Source organism: Ursus americanus, chromosome 20, assembly GCF_024610735.1.
Source record: "Ursus americanus isolate L20-20 chromosome 20, mUrsAme1.1.p, whole genome shotgun sequence".
NCBI lineage: Eukaryota > Metazoa > Chordata > Mammalia > Carnivora > Ursidae > Ursus > Ursus americanus.
In genome coordinates this window covers 42,301,213-42,318,964 of record NC_142146.1, presented here as the reverse complement: position 1 = coordinate 42,318,964, position 17,752 = coordinate 42,301,213, and the positions used below count along the sequence as shown (strand labels likewise).

The 17,752-nt window shown below is 37.6% G+C and overlaps 2 long non-coding RNA genes and 1 pseudogene across 5 annotated transcripts in view; 2 read left to right on the top strand and 1 right to left on the bottom strand.

The window, feature by feature from the left end:
- Positions 1-17,752, bottom strand: part of LOC123802411 (uncharacterized) — a 435,123-nt gene that overhangs the window by 56,125 nt on the left and 361,246 nt on the right. The gene's annotated exons all lie outside the window — the stretch shown is intronic.
- The window catches only part of LOC148108416 (uncharacterized), a 208,405-nt gene that overhangs the window by 179,193 nt on the left and 11,460 nt on the right, over positions 1-17,752 (top strand). Inside the window, exon 2 of the long non-coding RNA XR_015727896.1 lies at positions 12,096-12,182. This is a non-coding gene — a long non-coding RNA (uncharacterized LOC148108416). The remainder of the gene's footprint in view (positions 1-12,095; positions 12,183-17,752) is intronic.
- Positions 15,711-16,632, top strand: LOC123802763 (small ribosomal subunit protein RACK1 pseudogene; annotated as a pseudogene).

Below are 17,752 nucleotides of genomic sequence, written 5' to 3'. Positions count from 1 at the left end.
TGTCAGTTTTGGCTTCATGTATTTTAGGTCTCTGCTGTTAGGTACGTATACATACTTGTGTCTTCCTGGTGAATTGATCAGTTTGTCATTATAAAATGTCTGCCTCTAGAAACAATTTTTGTCTTAAGGTCTATTTTGTCTGATATTAATATAGCCCCCTAAGCTATTTTTTGATTAATGCTTTTATATTAATTCTTTCCACCCTTTTACTTGTGCTTTTAAAGCTTTGGGTGTCTTTTGTAAACAGCAAATTGGTAGGTGATTTTTTAATCCATCTTCTAGTCTCTGCCTTTTGATTGTAGTAATACTCCATTTATATTTAAGGCAATTATGGATAAAGTAGGATTTACATCTACTATTCCTTTACTATATGTCTTATGTCTTTGTTCCTCTACTCCCTCATTACCACCGTCTTTTGTGTTAAATAGATACTTTCTGGTATACCATTTTAATTTCCTTGTATTTTATTTTTTTTGAGGGTTTTGGTTTTGTGGTTGTCCTGGAGATTACAATTAATTCTTAATCCAGTTTACATCGATATCAACTTAATTTTAATAGCATACAAATACTGTGTTTCAAGAGAGATCCATTCTTCTCCTTCCTTTGTACTATACTTGTACAAATTACATTTGGCACACTATAAGCCCAACGACACAATTTTATAATTATTGCTCTATGTGTTTGCCTTTAAATAAGAATAGTAGAAAAAAAAAGTTACAAACAGAAAGACATGTATTCTGTCTTTTATATTTACCTAAGTAGTTACGTTTATGTATGCTTTTTATTTCTTCATGTGGTTTCAAATTATTGTTTAGTGTCCTTTCAGCCTGAAGAGCTCTCTTCAGTAATTATTATAGGGCAGAATTACTACTGGCAGATTCTTTGTTTTTTTCCCCCCTTTTCTGGCAATGTCCTAATTTCTCCTTCATTTGTTGAAGAATAGTTTTGCTGGATATAGAATTCATTTATAGACTATTTTTAACATTTTGAATATGTCATCCCATTGCTTTCTGGACTCCATGGTTTCTAATAAGAAGTCAGCTTTTAATCTTATTGAAATGGTTTGTTACAGGTTGTTATTCTTTTGTTGCTTTCAAGATTTTGTCTTCATCTTTGACTCTTCTCCATTGGACTATGATATGCTTAGGTATGACTATTTTATTTTACCCGGAGTCATTGAGCTGCTCAGATAAGATTAATATTTTTCATCAAATTTAGAAAGTTTTTGACCAGTATTTCTTCAAATGCCTTTCTGTCCTTTCTCCTCTTCTTCTCTTCATGACACTCTCATCATGTGTATGTTGGAATGCTTACTGGTATCTCTTAGGTCTCTGAAGCCCTGTTCAAATTTTTCCTCTTCTCTTTCTGCTCCTAACACTGGATAATCTCTTTTGAACTATCAAGTTTGATGATTCTTTCTTCTTTCAGTTAGACTCTGATTTTGGGTCCCTCTACTAAATTGTTATTTTTAGTTATTGTGCCTTTCAACTGCAAAATTATTTCTATTTAGTTCTTTTTAAAAATTTATTGATCTCTTTTTCATATTCTTAGTAAGGTGCTGTTGTCATATTTTTCTTTATTTCTTTAGTTATTTTCATTCTTTAAACATTTATAATAGGTGATTTAAAATCTTTCTGTACTAAAATGTGAGTCCTCTAAGGGACATTATTTTCAAGCTCCTTTTTGTCTTTTTATGTTGCACACTTGTTTTCATTTTTTATTGTTAAAGGTGGTTTTTTGGCATGTCTCATATTTTTTCTTGTTGAAATCTGGACATTTTAGATAATACATCGTAATAACTTTGGTATCAAGTCCCCCCACCCAGGTTTTGCTGTTACTGAGATTTTGTTGTCATTGTTGTTTATCTCATTGCTGTGCATTTATTCAGAGATTTACCTGGACTAATTCAATAGATTCCATATTTCCCACTTTATGCAACCACTGAATTCTCTGCTGGATTTTCTAAAATTCTTATTTAAGTTTTTAAACCTGGCTTCCTATTAGTCACCTCTGAATCAGTGTAATTTGGTGGTTAACCAATGCAATGTTTGATGAGAAGATGTTCTCACATACCTTGCCTGTATATCTTCTACCTTTGCCAAGGTGATCTGTGTGAGAAGGCATGCTTTCAGACTTCAGGACATTTATAAGACAGCCTTAGCTTTCTCTTCCTACTTGCTCAGGGCCTTATGTTTAGCCAGAAATTAATGGAGCTTTGTGCATGCTCACACAGTCTTTTAGATGTTCAGAAATATGTTGGAGCTTTTCAAATTTCCCAACATCCATTTTGTTCTTGAAGATCTCCTTTTAAATTCCTGGTCAGGCTTTTTTGCTCCAACTGAAATAATAGCTTTAGGTAGTTGCAGTGTTCCTAGCAGACTGAAATGGTTTCAGTAATGACCTAGGGGTAGTACTCTTTCCTTGCCTGCTTTGGTTAAGCTGAAATAGGAGTTAAATAAAAAAGCTGTAATAGCACACTAATAGAGATTTTCCATGGAGCTGGCTGCTTAGATATTGTATTGACTGTGTTTTGGGGATGGTGTTTCTTACAGAGCTCCAAGAGTTCAGTCCTGTCAATTGGCTACAAGACTTGGCTTTTCAAGGCTATTGCACCATTAGGGTATGAGGAGCAGGGGGATGGGAAGAGCCCCAACTTTAAATGTCACAGACTTCCCCTGTCCAAAGAAGTTCAAAATAGTTTCCTTTGTACAGATGATTTTGTTTGTTCCTGTTCTGATCATTTTGTATTCACTCCATTGCTGAAGGAAGACTCCATTATCCTAAATAATATAAGCTGGCTGAACACAACATCCAACACTGACAGAGGAGATGGACAATAGTTCATTAGTCACATTAACTCACAGCCCATGGGAAGAGGACACTGCATGCCATGCATGGTCACATAGAGGTTGTACTTGGAAACAGAGTGAACCAGAAGGGGCGGTGGAGATAGGCTTTATAATAACAGGATGGTGGGGTGGGGGCTTGTTTCTCTCAGGAGGATATGACGAGTTTGTTTGAATAATTTTGCTGGCTGGCTGGGAGGTGAAACCAGTAGGTTGAGGCCAGGTAGAGTGCAGCTGGTGCAGCCGATGGGGGAATTATGTGGGCAGAAAACCTTCCTGGTTGGCCAAAGTGAGAAGCAGGTTTGGCAAGAGCAGAGGAACTCATGGCTCAAATTCCAGGTGCTTTACAGCATTTCAGGCCTTACAAATACAGATCAGTGCCTTTGGTTAATTTGGAGAGTTCTAGAAATGGTTACTTTTAATTGTTGTGTCAGTACTTTTGTCTTTTGTGTGTGTGAGAGAATGAGTAGTTCAGAGATTTTTATTCGGCCATTCTAAAAGTCGATCTCCAGTCTCCCTTGATTTGAACATTAGAATTGGATCATTTGCTGATGGAAGGCCTACCATTAAAAGGAATCGGCCATTGGGACTTTAGAAAAGACCTTGATCAAAGTGATCTTTCTCAAAGGACTATCATTCTGCTTGGAATTCTTCCAATGTGCCAATTCTTTGTGTAGACAAGATAGGGAGCAGGGACACACAAAACACATGTGGTGTATAAAGCTAAAAGGTATTGTTCTAAAATGATAACAGTAGTTTTCCCCTCTGGGTGATTTGGTTAAAGTGACAATCATTGCTTGTCTTCATATTCTATAGTTTAGAAATTCCTGTGATAAGCATGTATCATTTGAATAGTCAGAGGGATGAAAAACAAATCTCTTTAAAAAATTGTTGACAATTTACAATGATAATTTAGAGTCATGGTATAATGCCATTATCAGACATTAATAACCCAGTCAGGAATAATTTATGAGAGGAAATATAGTTTATGAGAAATAGCATGACTTTTAGAATAATATTTCTATGTCTTAATTCAGCATTTTTATCACTTCTATATTTGAGTCTTAGTTTCTATGTGTTTAAAAGTGGGAATGATAAAACTGTACAGGGTTGTTGTAAGAATTAAATAAGATCATGCATTAAAAACTAGGCATTTAGTAAACTCTCTATAAATGTTAGGTCATCTTTCCTTCCATAACAGAAATCCAGGAATGCTGAACTAGCATACAGTGGTAATAGTCCTACGGGTGAGTGAAGAGAAAGAGAAGTTGTGTGAATTACATGCAGAACAGCCTAGTGGGGGGACTGGGTGGTGGGCACTTGTTTAGAGAGAGGAGCACAAAGGGTTCCAAGATGTTCCATCACTGTTTTAACTTTTACTATTTTACTTGGACCTGGCTTATTAGCACTATGCTATGAAGTATTGAATTTTTTTTCAGTTTTATTTTTGCAACACTTAATCTATACTTATCTCACATTTATTTTTATAGTTGCTCTACACTTTCAGTTTACCCCATACCTACTCTTTTCTGTTTGGTTGTTGTCAATGCTCAGCTCTCTCACTTTGATTTTAATTCCTATACTATCAAAATACTGCAAAATGTTTCTATAATTTTTATAGTTTTCTTTCCTTAGACATTTATGTTTTCTACACAATTTATGTAATTTTCCTAAATTGTTTCAGGAATCCCAAAGTGCATATCAGATGCAACACACTTGAAGGCTTTTGTTTTTTTTTTTCCCCTTGCCTCTTCCATTTTTAGCATCTTTGCTCATCTGAGACCCCACCTTTTAGAAATAAGTTGGTATTTATAAGGAAAGATTTTATCTGTATAAAAACTTATACTCTATTTGCATATAGATGAATGTAGCTGTAGAGTTTATAGAAACATATAAATATGTGTCTATAGGTCATAAATTATAACACAAAATTCTAGTTGAAGCTTTATGTACTCTAATTGCCAATTGTCATTTGACTTGATTTCCAATTTTTAACTTTCATTTTACCAATAAAAGTTATTGTAAAGAGGATAGTAGACACTTTAAATATAGTTTCAGTAACTAAGTAGTTTTTTAAAATGTAGTATCCTTAAGAATTTAAGTTGAAATACTCATAAAACTTAATTCTTAAATGTATGTGTTTAATGTTATACAGAATTCCTACGATCATTGACTAATGTGAAGTATGCTTTCCAAAGCTATTATGTGCTGAAATTCTGTGGTTAAAGGATGAGAAATCCAGCTGCTTCTATTGCTGCAGTAGATTTGGAAATATGTTTCCCAAAGAAAAAAAAAAATAAACTATATTCTAAAAGGCTACTTTTTCCCCCAGTAGAAAAAAAAGTAGCCCTGGAAAAACTTGTGAATGCTTTGTCATTTCTGCAAAACTGTGAAAACACCGAAGCAGCTAGTTTACTCATCCTTGATTTCCCCAGATGGCTGAGTTCCCATTAACTCACCAGAGAATGAGATGCAGACCCAGTGCCTTTACGTGTCATTTTGACAAGACATAATGTCCGATCTTGTTTGTGTACGCCTTTCCCTTCTACCTCAAGCCTGCTTCACTACTGGTGGTCTGCCCGTGTGCAACACAGATGTTTCTCTCTCTCCACTGCATGCTTTATTTTTCAAGTAGCTTCGGCGAGCATATGTTTCCATGTGAGCCTGTTCCTTCCTTCTCCCAACACCTTCTTGTGGTACATAAACAATCTTCATCTGCCCCCTCAGATCTGGGGCACACAAGACTTTCACAGATGTCGATTTCTTTTTCAGCCTGTTTGCCTCTGGTGAACACGGTCTTCAGATAATGTCTCCCTTCCTTCTCTGTTCCAAATGACTCGGAATGCAGATTTTTCCCCTCCTTTCAACTCAGTTTCCTTCTGTGACCCCAGCATGTTTTCGTCCCCTTTCTTCTAAGTCTGTCTTTGTACTAGCTCTCCAGATGGGATCAAGGATGAGCTCTTCCTGCTCCTCATTTTATTCTCCTTACAACTATTTGGTTTGCAGGAACAGGAAGAGACAAACTTCACACGTTAAATATTTTACATGCATTGCTACCTGTATTATTATTATTATTATTATTATTATTATTTTTACACTTGTACTTCTATTTGCTGCTTGGTTTTTCATTTTTGCTAGTTCATTGCAAGGAAGGACCTTGCAAATATATGTACATAAACACATCATATATAAAACCATCACGGTAACAGTTACTTTAATATCAATTTAGTTTTCTTTTGTAAAAGAGGGATTTTTACCTTCTCTTTCATTTATGCAAGACTCATTGAGCATGTTCTGTCTGTCAGAAATTCCTCTGGGTAACAACATTAGGGTACTAAGGAAAGAAAAGGTCGTTTTCAAGGAATTTATATATTAGTATGAAAGATAATAATCAAGTATATAAAAAATTAAGTCTATTATGATAGGATGCCAACTGAGCTAAAATCTGAATGATAAACAGGAGCTGGATGGCGGACCCCAGGGTGGTTTGGTCAGTTAGGCATCGGACTCTTGATTTTGCTTGGGTCATGATCTCAGGGTTGTGAGACTGAGCCCAGCATCAGGCTCCACATTCAGCTGGGAGTCTGTTTGAGATTCTCTCTCTCCCACTGCCCCTTCCCCCCACCCTCTCTCTTTCTCTATAATAAATCAATCGTTAAACAAACAAAAAACAACAAAAATGGGAGGTGGATGCAAAAATCAAGATGACTAGAATTTCAGGGGGAAGCAACAAGAGCAAAATCCTTACAGAAGGATTGACATTGGTGAGGGTGAGAAACAGAAGAGACGTCATATGACTGAAGTGTCATAATGAGCATGGCAGAGAGGGAAGACACAGTGTTAGAGTGGAAGTCTGGGGCAAGATCACTTAGAGCTTTTGAAAGCAGGGTAAGAATTTTCAATTTTATTCCAAATACCCTGAGAAGCCATGGAAGCTTTAAAGCAGGAAGTAACATCTGACTTACATTTTTGAAATATCACTTTGGTGCTATGATAAAATCTTTTAAAAAGAAAAGAAAAGAATAAGAAAAATTATTTATTTGACGGAGAGAGAGAGAGCACAAGCAGGGAGGGAGAAACAGGCTCCTTGAGGAGCAGGGAGACTGATGTGGGGCTCAATCCCAGCACCCTGGGATCATGACCCGAGCCAAAGGCAGTCGCTTAACCAACTGAGCCACCCAGGCACCTGGTGCTGTGATAATTTCTTATAGTGAAGTGAGAGGTAAGAGAAAGGCCAGACATATGATATGGGTTTTTAAAAAAATTCTTTACAATTTTTTATTTTTTTAAAGACCTCATTTAAAAAAAAAAGTTTTAGATCAAAAAAATTGAAGGAAGGTACAGAGATTTTCCCCTATCTTGCCCTCACGCATGCATAGCCTTCTGCATTTCCATATCACTCTCCAGTGTGTTATATTAGTTACAATTGATGAATCTAAATCAACACATCAAAATCACTCAAAGCCCATAATTTACTTTAGGCCTCACTCTTGGCTTGTACATCCTATGGTTTTGAACAAATATATAATGACATGTATCCATCATAATATCAGAGAGTATTTTCGCTGCAAAAAATTTTTATGCTCTACCTAGTCATTCCTTCTCATTATCCCAACAACCACTGACATTTTTACTGTCTCCATAATTTTGCCTTTTCTATAATGTCAAATATAGTTGACCCTTGAAACACATGGGTTTGAACTGTGCAGGTCGACTTATCCATGGATTTTTTAGATTTATTTATTTGAGAGAGAGAGATGGAGATAGCGAGAGCGAGCACAAGCAGGGAGGAGAGGGAGAAGCAGGCTCCCCACTGAGCAGGGAGTCCAACCCAGGGCTTGATCCCAGGATCCTGGGATCATGACCTGAGCCGAAGGCAGATGCTTCACTGACTGAGCCACCCAGGAACCCCATACATGGATTTTTTTTTTTAAATAAATATAGTAGAGTAAATTTATTTTCTCTTATGATTCTCCTAAGAACATTTTCTGTCTTATTGTAAGAATGCAGTAAATAATAAACACAAAATATGTGTTAATAGACTGTTATTGGTAAGTCTCTGGTCAATAGTAGGCTACTAGTAAGTAAGTTTTTAGGAGAGTCAGAAGTTATACATGGATTTCCAGTTGTGCAGAGGATTGATGCTCCTAACCCCTTCATTGTCCAAAGATCAACCATAGTTAGTATCATAGTAGGTAGCCTTTCAGACTGGTTTCTTTCACTTAGTAATATGCATTTAAGGTTCCTTCATATCTTTTCATCACTCAATAGCTCATTTCTTTTTAGCCCTGAATCATATTCCATTGTCTGAATGTCCTATATTTTATAGTTAACAACCTTGATTTCTTTTCAGAGACGGTTTCGCTAACTCGTGTTTTTTCAATCTCTCCTTTTAACCAGCCTACGGTATTTTTAGAATGATGATTACCTTTCTATATTTCAAATTCAAATTCCTTATCTTTCGACATACAAAGATTTGTGAAATTTTATCTTTGAACCTCCTTCCTTACTTTAGGATGTTCCCCTCCCACCACCAAAACATTGTATTATAACCCTCAGCTCTACTGAACCGAGTCCTGTTTCTTCACCAGGCCTTGCGAATCCTCTCTGTTCAACCTGCTCCCTTCCATAGGAATGCTTTTCACCCCATTGCCTATTTGGAAAGCATCTATCCCCATCCCCACGGAGCTTTCTCACTGATGCCTTTCTGACCACTTTGTGTGTGCTCTCCCTGTACTTTGCACAGGCTCTTTATAAAAGCTCCCCAAACATAAATATTTATGAATTTGTAGAGAAGACTGGGAAACCCTGGGGAGCTGGCAAGGACAAACATTATGAAGGGCCTTGAGGGCAGGTTAAGGACTTGTTGACTTTAATCTAAAGACTGTAGAGGGACTCCTGAAGAATTTCAGTGTGAGGGTAACAAGATCAGATTTGCCCTTTAGAAAGTTCACTGTGGCCATATACTGGCAAGAGAAGCAGGCAGGACGACAAAATGAGACTGAAAGCAGACTACTGCATTAGGCCAGTTAGGATACGATGGGAGATTTAAGTGTTCAACACACACACAGAAATAATAGTGGGAATGGAGAAGAAAGGATGGGTTCAGAAAGACTTAAACAGTTCCTAACCAACGAGCCATGTGTAGGGGAAAGCAATTCAGTAAGAGAAAGTGAGGCAGACATTAGAATCGAGGACCCTTCCCATTTCTGTTGAGCCTCAGGGTGGATAGTGGTATAATTCACTAATGTAGGCGTATGGGAGGTAGCTTTTCACATCACCCATTTTAACAGCAACATTCATAAATTTTTTATGTGCCACCGCTGTGCTTTCCATTTTACAAATTAATCTTTTGTTTTCTATTGTTTGCCTTTATTTTTACCTTATTACAACTTAAGGTTTCTGTTTAAATATAAATTGATTTCGAATCTCCTAACTAGCTGTAGTCGTGCTGAAGTGGAAGAATTAGGCATTTCTGTATTCTGTTCCTACAGCTGAAATATCAGTGTTCCCTAGGGGGCAGTGCTGTGGGAGGAGCCAGCTGGATGACGGGGGAACACACTGCTTAGGGACTCAGAAGAAATTAAGGCAGGGGCAAGTACGGAATTGTTTTTGTTTTGTTTTGTTTTCTCATTGCCTCACCATTTCATCATGTCTCTGTTGTCCTACTATCTAAGTCTTTGATTTCCACTTAATAGATACCCAGTAACTATTTCCTTAATATTTCATTTTCTTCACAAACTGGCAATAGTGAGCTTTCTTCAATTGATAAAGAAGATTTAGATCCCTCTAAGCATGTGAAACTTCGCCAGGTTTTTTTGGTGGTTATTTTTTAGGAAACTTCTTCTTTTGCCATGGATTTTTTTTTTTAAATTGAAAAAACTCCACAGTGAGATTTGTTTACAAAGACTACATGCTCTTTTGTTCTAATTGTTCAGTATCACCCTAACTTACTTTTGAGCTTGACTCCATTAATGAATTTGTCCATTTAAAGGCTTTTTGAGACAAACATTTTCAGAGTATGAATGACATTTACTCTGATGGGAGAAAACAGGGGATTTGATAACACAAACCAAAAAATCATTGCCAAATCACTTATATTGATTTAAAAATACATTCATTTAACAAATATTTATTGAACATTTATTATGTGCCAAAGCACAAAATCACTGCCCTGAAGGAGCCTGCATTCTTGGGCGGGGTGGGGCGGGGAAGCACACAATTAACCGAATAAAGGCTAGAGTAAAAAAGCAGGAGGGGAATAGTCCTGGTTTATGACTGTTGTGTCAGCATAATTATCAATAATGTCCCTTTTCATTTTTCAGTTGTGCCAACTGGAAAATAAATTACATGGCCAAATTCAACACTGGGGTGTTAGATGGGGAGAGGTTGCAATTTTAGCTAGAGTATCTGGGGAAGGCCTCAGGGAGAAAATAACATTTAACTTAAGACCTGAAGGAGATGAAGAGGGGAATACTGCAGACATCTCAGGGATGGTTTCCAGGCACAAGGTCCTGAAGTGTATTCATACCTGGTGTATTTCAGGAACAAGAAAAAGGGCAGCACAGTTGAAGGAGAGGACTGAGGATGACAGTGAAAGTAGATGGGAGCTAAGAAGTGGAGGTTGGGGCGGGCAGATCTAAAGCCTTTTTGATCACAGTACCCTGAATGAGGAGGAAGCCATTGCAGGATTTTCAGCAAATGAGTAACTTGTTCTGATTTGTATTTTAATAGGGTCTCCATGCCTGCTGTGTGGAGAATAGACTGTAGAGAAGAAGGGATAAAGGCGAGGAGACTAGTTTAGACTAGAATCCTCCAGACTGGAAATGCTGGTGGCTCAAAACAGAGTGGTAGCAGCTGAAGGAATGAGAAATGGTTGGATTCCTGAATATGTGGATTGAAGTGAAAGCAATGAGTAAACCATGCTTTGAGTTGAGTTTGAGCCACTAGAAGAATGGGTGTCATTTTTAACTGACATGGGAAAACCTGTGAGATAAGAGTAGGTTTGCTGGCAAATTCAGGATCTTAGTATTAGATATTAAGTTTGAGATGTCCATTAGATATCCATGTAGATATCAAGTAAGCAGAAAAGAACTGGAGAATCATTAATTATACAGATAATACTAAGAGCCATGACACTAGATGAAATCACGAAGAATGAGTGAAAATAGAAAAGAAAAGGTGTTTAGGGATCAATCCCTGTAACACTTCTATGATTACGGGTTAAGGAGATAGGGAAGAATAATCAAAATAAAGATATTTTCACATAGTAGGATTATGAATATTTTTTCTTTTCTAAAATTAATAGGTAATACATTTTTGTATTTTTATAATTTGGTTTATACTCAGTAAAATGGTTTTTGGTTGTTCAATGGGTTTTGATAATTTATATAAACTTTTATACTATCCGAACAAGATACAGATTATTTCCATTACCCCCCAAATCCTTTTATGGCCCTTCCTGTCTACTCCCCCCTCCCCCAGCCACATGTAACAATTTTTCTGACTTCTTTCTATTACCGTAGATTGTTTTGCTTTTCCTTGGCATAATGTCTGCAATATACATAATTACATTTTGTTGCACTTATCAGTCCTTTATTCCTATTGACTATTAAGTAGTGTTCCTTTGTATGAAGAATGGGATTGGTTTATCATCCTTCTGATGGGCATTTGGGTTGTTTCTAGCTTTGGGCTATTCTGAATTAGACTGCAATGGACATTATTTTACAAGCCTTTTATGGATGTGTATTTGCATTTTGTAGGAATAGAATTGCTGGACAGAAGGTTGATATAATCTAACTTAATAGAAATAGCCAAAAAGTTTTGAAAAACAATTATACCATTTTGCAATCCACATGTAAAATATTTTAAATAGGAAATAGGGCAAATGTTTTAGAAAACAACTCAAACTGAGAATTATATAATTTTAATATTCATTATACTCTTTATTATAAATCCCTGATCTAAAATCTTGTCAAAATACTCTGGCAGTTTTTGAAGTTCTTAACTTGGCAGTTTGTAGAAGATGCAACTTGATAAGTGTTGCTGGGACAGTCTGTGAAGAGATTGTTCATTACTTATTATATGCAAATTAATTTAATACATTCTTGGCTCAAGCAGAGATGAGAAGGAATTCTCTCAGCTCCTTGGTTTAGGTGGGAAGTTACATTCCTAATGGGAATAATCCCAGGCTGTGCTCTGTACCTATTTTTCAACTTCTTCTTCTTCTTCTTCTTTTTTTAATTCCAGCTTCATCCATTGGAATTAAAAATGTAAAAGACCTGGAGACTGAGTGATACAGACAGCCAGGAGGATGATCTTCCCCACTGACTAGTGGTAAGGAGCACAGATAGTGTTCTGTTGTTGAAACAGCAGAACTTGCAGCAGCTTAGGGAAATTAAGCAGAGAAGCCAAGATGCCAGCCTGTCCTGGTGACAGACAAGTATCCCCTTTCAGGATAAGAATGTGCCTTCAGAGGGCACTTGTGATGAGCACTGGGTGTTGTATGTAAGTGAGGAATCACTGAATTCTACTCCAGAAACCAATATTGCACTGTATATTAACTGAGTAAAATTAAAAAATAAGAATGTGCCTTAAGATGTGTTTATTTAAACACTTGCCCCAATGCTCCAGTGGTTAGTTTTTCAGTGTTTAAATTTGGCTGTTTTAATGAGGATATAGTTTTCATAAATACCAAAAGTTGAATATTAATTGCCATGACGTCTTAAACTCTGTACTCTATATACAACCCAGGAAAAGCCTGTCCTTTGTAGTTTAAGTCTCTAGTTAAAGTTAATTTCTACCTAGAAACAGAGAAGCAAAAAATGTTAAATCAGTGATTCTCAATTTGGGAAAGGTTGTGGGGAGGGGGGTAGGGAGCCTCTTGTCTCATGCCCCAGGGTGCACTTGACCTGTCCGGAGATGGTTTGGTGGCTACAACTTGGCGGCAGATACTACTGGCATCTAACACGGCCAGGGATGCTGCTAAAAGCCCTGCAACTCAGGACAGCCCCTAAAAGTAAAGAGTTATCTAGCTCAAAATATCAATAGTGCCATGGTTGGGAAACCGCGTGTCAAAAAACTTGTGTAGGTCTGAGGAGAGAATACATTTAAAAACTTTTATTGCAGCTCTGACATTTTTTGCATATTAGGAGATTGGGGTTTATAACCTATTAACTAAGAAGGACCTGGCATACCCTCAAGGGTAGAACTAAACTAAGTAGGAAAAACAGGCTTTGAAAGGTATGATGAGTTTTGCTTTGGTTTTAAGGATTTGGAAATGAATATTCGCAGAGGAAATACTGGGGTCTCAGTGAAGGGGTCAGGGAAGGGCAAGTTGCTATTTTAACTTAGGGCACAGTGTCTGGCTAAAATGGGAGAGAATGTTCTCTGAACACACTACTGAGTTAGTTCCTGCCTCATTACTATCTATCATGAGAAGCTCTTTTTTCTCCTCTAACATTATGATAAACCTAAAATTGTTATTGTTGTTCTTCTCTATCTGTTCATACCATTGACCTGTGAGCTCTAGGAAAGCAGGAACTATATTGTATATACTGTATGCCTAGCACCTGCCATTATAAAAGTTGATGTGGGAAACAAAGGCAAAAGAAAAATTAAATTTCTTTACCTACAGCCCATTGTCAAGTCCCTGAAACATTCCTCCAGAAACTCGGTTGCCTCGATGTTAATACTTTGCTAAGGGCAAAAGGCAATCTTAGCCCAATCCACAGGATCCTGTAAGTCTACTTTAATGTATAAAAATTCCTTTGTACACTTTATCTCTAACCCCCAAGATAAATGTTGGCAGTCATCTCCCAAGCATATGACTCACCAATATACATCTGAAGGGTCTCATGATGAAGATTTTATTAGACAGTAATAAATGACCTTTTCCCTACAATTGCTAGCCCCCTCAAGGTCCTGGAAACCTTGTTTCCAAAATACCTGGGAGGCTTATGCTATCCCTAACCCCCTCCCAACTTGAAAGTATATAATGGGGCACTCCTCATTGATGTGGGAAACAAAGGCAGGAGAATTATTAAATTTTCTTACTATCTGCAGCCCATTGACAAGTCCTTGAAACAGGCAGAATGACATTCCTCTAGGGACTCAACGGCCTTGAGGTTGACACTTTGCTAAGGGCAAAAGGCAATCCTAGCCTGACCCCTCCCCACGATACATGTTAGCAATCATCCCCCAAGCTTATGGCCCATTGATATACATCTGAAGGGTCTCATGACTAAGGTTTTATTAGATGGTAATAAATGACCTTTTCCCAACAATAGCTAGCCCCCTCACAGTCCTGGAAACCTTGCTTCCAAAATTTCTTAGAGACTTATGCTATCCCAAACCCCCTCCCAACTTGAAAGTTTATAATGGGCCACTCCTCCTGACCCCAGTGCAGCTCTTTCTGCCCACAGGTTCTATCCCTGTGCTTTAATAAAACCGCCTTTTTGCACCAAAGATCCATCTTAAGAATTCTTTCTTGGTCACTGGCTTTGAACTCTAATGTCTTTCCTACATCAAAAGTCATCAATAAATATCGATATTTTTGAATTATATGAATAAATTAAACATTTCTATAGTTTGAATTCTCACTATAATCTATCTATATTTAATATCCCAGAAACTTCATTTCTTATATCATCTAAAGGGAAATTGTATGAGAAAGTTCATACATTATTTCTTCTTTGTTCTATTCATCTGAATAAGAAAAATTCATCTCAAAAACACTGTTCCTACCTTTGTTCTTGAGCAGGAGAGGGGAAAAAAAATGGGCCTTTGTGAATGAGGGAAGGTATAATCTTTGGAGAGGAGTATGGCCAATTTACCTACAGTAACAAGGAGAAAGACGAAATAGATGGAAAGTTTCAGTAAGAGAAGAAAGAGGGGTATGACTCATTGCACCTCTCAAGTCCCAACAAATAAGAAGAGATTTCCACCTTCAAGGAGTTCAGAGCAGAGAGTCTGGTTTAAGATGGCAACATAGGATGCTCTTGACCTCACCTCTACCTACAGACACACCAAATCTAGAGGTATGTATGGAATCCATTCTGAAAGAAATCCAGAAACTAGGTGGGTGACCCCTATGCATCAGGTGGAGAAAAAATCCACATCAAAATTGGTCACCACTGTCTCTGGGAAAGAAGTTTGGGCATATATCTGGAACACTCTGGGCTCTGAAACCCAGAGGACACATTCCTTGACAGCCTGGCTCTGTTAATCAGCAGCACTGTGTTTATGGATTTAGTGGGACTGTGGCAAACAAAGAGACACTTCCTGGCTAGCTATCCTTTCAAGGCTCAGCACAGAGGGAGTGGATAGAGGCACCTGTCTCCCAATCTTCTTAAAAGAGGCCTATTTGCATAATTAAAAGCTGCTGCATACAGATCTGTCTTCCAAGGTGCTGACTGAGATCTTCCTCCTTTGAAATGCTAACAAGTTTTGGCACACCCTCAATTACCGGGAGCCACTAAGAACAAAGAGGGCTATTTGGACAATCACAAAGTTTTAAGAGAAAACAAAGAGCTAGGGTTGGGCTGAACAAGTTTCATTTCCTACACTCCTTCAAGACTGGGAGAGCTGACTGTTTAATCCACAGAAAACAACATAGACAAAAAAATGAAGAAAGAGAGGAATATGTTCCAAAGAAAAGAATAAGATAAAACCCCAGAAACAGACCTTAATGAAATGGAGATAAATGATTTACCTGATAGAGTTTAAAATAAAGGCTATAAAGATGCTCACTGCTTTTTCATCTGCTGTACCACAGCAGGAGTGGCTATGCTGCTAGTCTCTCTGAACTATCCAACTCCATCCTTGTTGCCATGGTGACACCTACCACTCACCACCACAACTGAGCAGATGAACCTTCATGGAACCCTCAAGGGCCACAAGGGCTGGGTGACTCAGATTGCTACCACTCCCCAGTTCCTGGACATGATACCATCTGACTCTCAAGACCATCATCATATGGAAACTGGCCAGGGATGAGACTAACTATGGCATCCTGCAGCATGCTCTTCAGGGTCATTCCCACTTTGTTAGTGATGTAGTCTTCTCAGATGGCCAGTTTGCCCTCTTGGGCTCCTGGGATGAAACCCTTCATCTATGGGATCTCACAATGGGTACTACCACGTGCAGATTTGTAGGACATACCAAGGATGTGCTGAGTGTGGCCTTCTCCTCTGACAACCGGCAAATTGTTTCTGGCATCTGAGTTAAAACTATCAAGCTGTGGAATACTCTGGGTTGTATCCAAATACATTGTCCAGGATGAGAGCCATTTGGAGTATGTGTCTTGTGTCTGGTTTTCACCAAATAGCAGCAATCCCATCATGGTCTCCTTTGGCTAGGACAAGCTGGTCAAGTATGGAACCTGGCAAACTGCAAGCTGAGGACCAATCACATCATCCACATGGGCTACCTGAACACTGTGACTTTCTTTCCAGATGGATCCCTCTGCCCTTCTAGAGGGAAGGATGGCCAAGCCATGATCTCAACAAAGACAAGCCCCTTTTTATACTTGATAGTGGGGGCATCATCAATGCCCTGTGTTTCAGTCCTGATAATGACTCTGTGCTGCCGTGGGCCCCAACATCAAGATCTGAGACTTGGAAGGCAAGATCACTGTAGATGAACTAAAGCTAGAAATTATCAGTACCAGCAGTAAGGCAGAGCCACCCCAGTGTACCTTTCTGGCCTGGTCTGCTGATGGCCAGACTCTGTTGCTTACTAAACGGAAAATGTACTTCATGCGTGGCAGGTGACCACTGGCTCCTGATTGATAGAAATATGGCAGAGCGTTATGAATAAAACATTGTTTTTCTGACTTAAACAAAACAAAACAAAAACAAAAAAAGATGCTCACCAAGGTGGAAAGAACAATGCATGAACAATGTGAAAATTTCAAAAAAAAGATTGGAAATATAAGAATATATCAAACAAAAACCATAGAGGAATACAATAACTGAACTGAAAAATTCAGTAGAGGGGTTCAAGAGCATACTTGATAAAGTGGAAGAAAAGATCAATGAACTCAAAGAAAGAACAATGAGAAGCAGAAAGAAAAAAAATACAGTGAAGATAGCTTAACGGATTTACGGAACATCATCAAGCAAACCAATTTTCACATTATAGGAGACCCAGAGGGAAAAGACAGAAAGAAAAGGGCAAAACATCTGTTTGAAGAAATAATGTTTAAAAACTTCCCTAACCTGAGGGGAAAAAAGAAAATCCAGATCCAGGAATCCCAGAGAGTTCCAAACAAGATAAATTCAAAGATTCACACTGGGATACATTATAATTAAATTGTCAAAAGTTAAAGACAAGGAGAGAATCTTAAAAGCAACAAGAGAAAAGTAACTATTTACAAGGGAACCCCCACAAGACTATTGGCAGATGTTTTAGCAGAAGCTTTGAAGACCAGAAGGAGTGGTGCAATATATTCAAAGTGCTAAAGGAAAAAAACAACTTTCTAACTGAGAATACTCTACCTGGGAAAGTTGTCCTTCAAAATTGAAGGAAAGATAAAAAGTTTTCCAGACAAGCAAAAGCTAAAGGAGTTCATCACTAGACTGGAATTATAAGAAATGATAGAGTTATTCAAGCTGGATAAAAAGGACACTAGTTGGTAACAGGAAAACATAGAAGTATAAATCTCATTGGTAAAGGAAAATATATAATTAAGAATATTCTAATGTTGTAATAGTGGTACACATATAACTTATAAATCTAATATGAAAGTGAAAAGACAAAAGTCATAAACTATACCTCAATAATTTTTTAATACAAAGGTAGAGCTTTGTAAATGTAAGTTGTTATCAATTTAAAATAGACTGTTATAAACATATGATGTTTTATTTAAGCTTCACGATGACAACTGTGAAACAAAACCTATAATA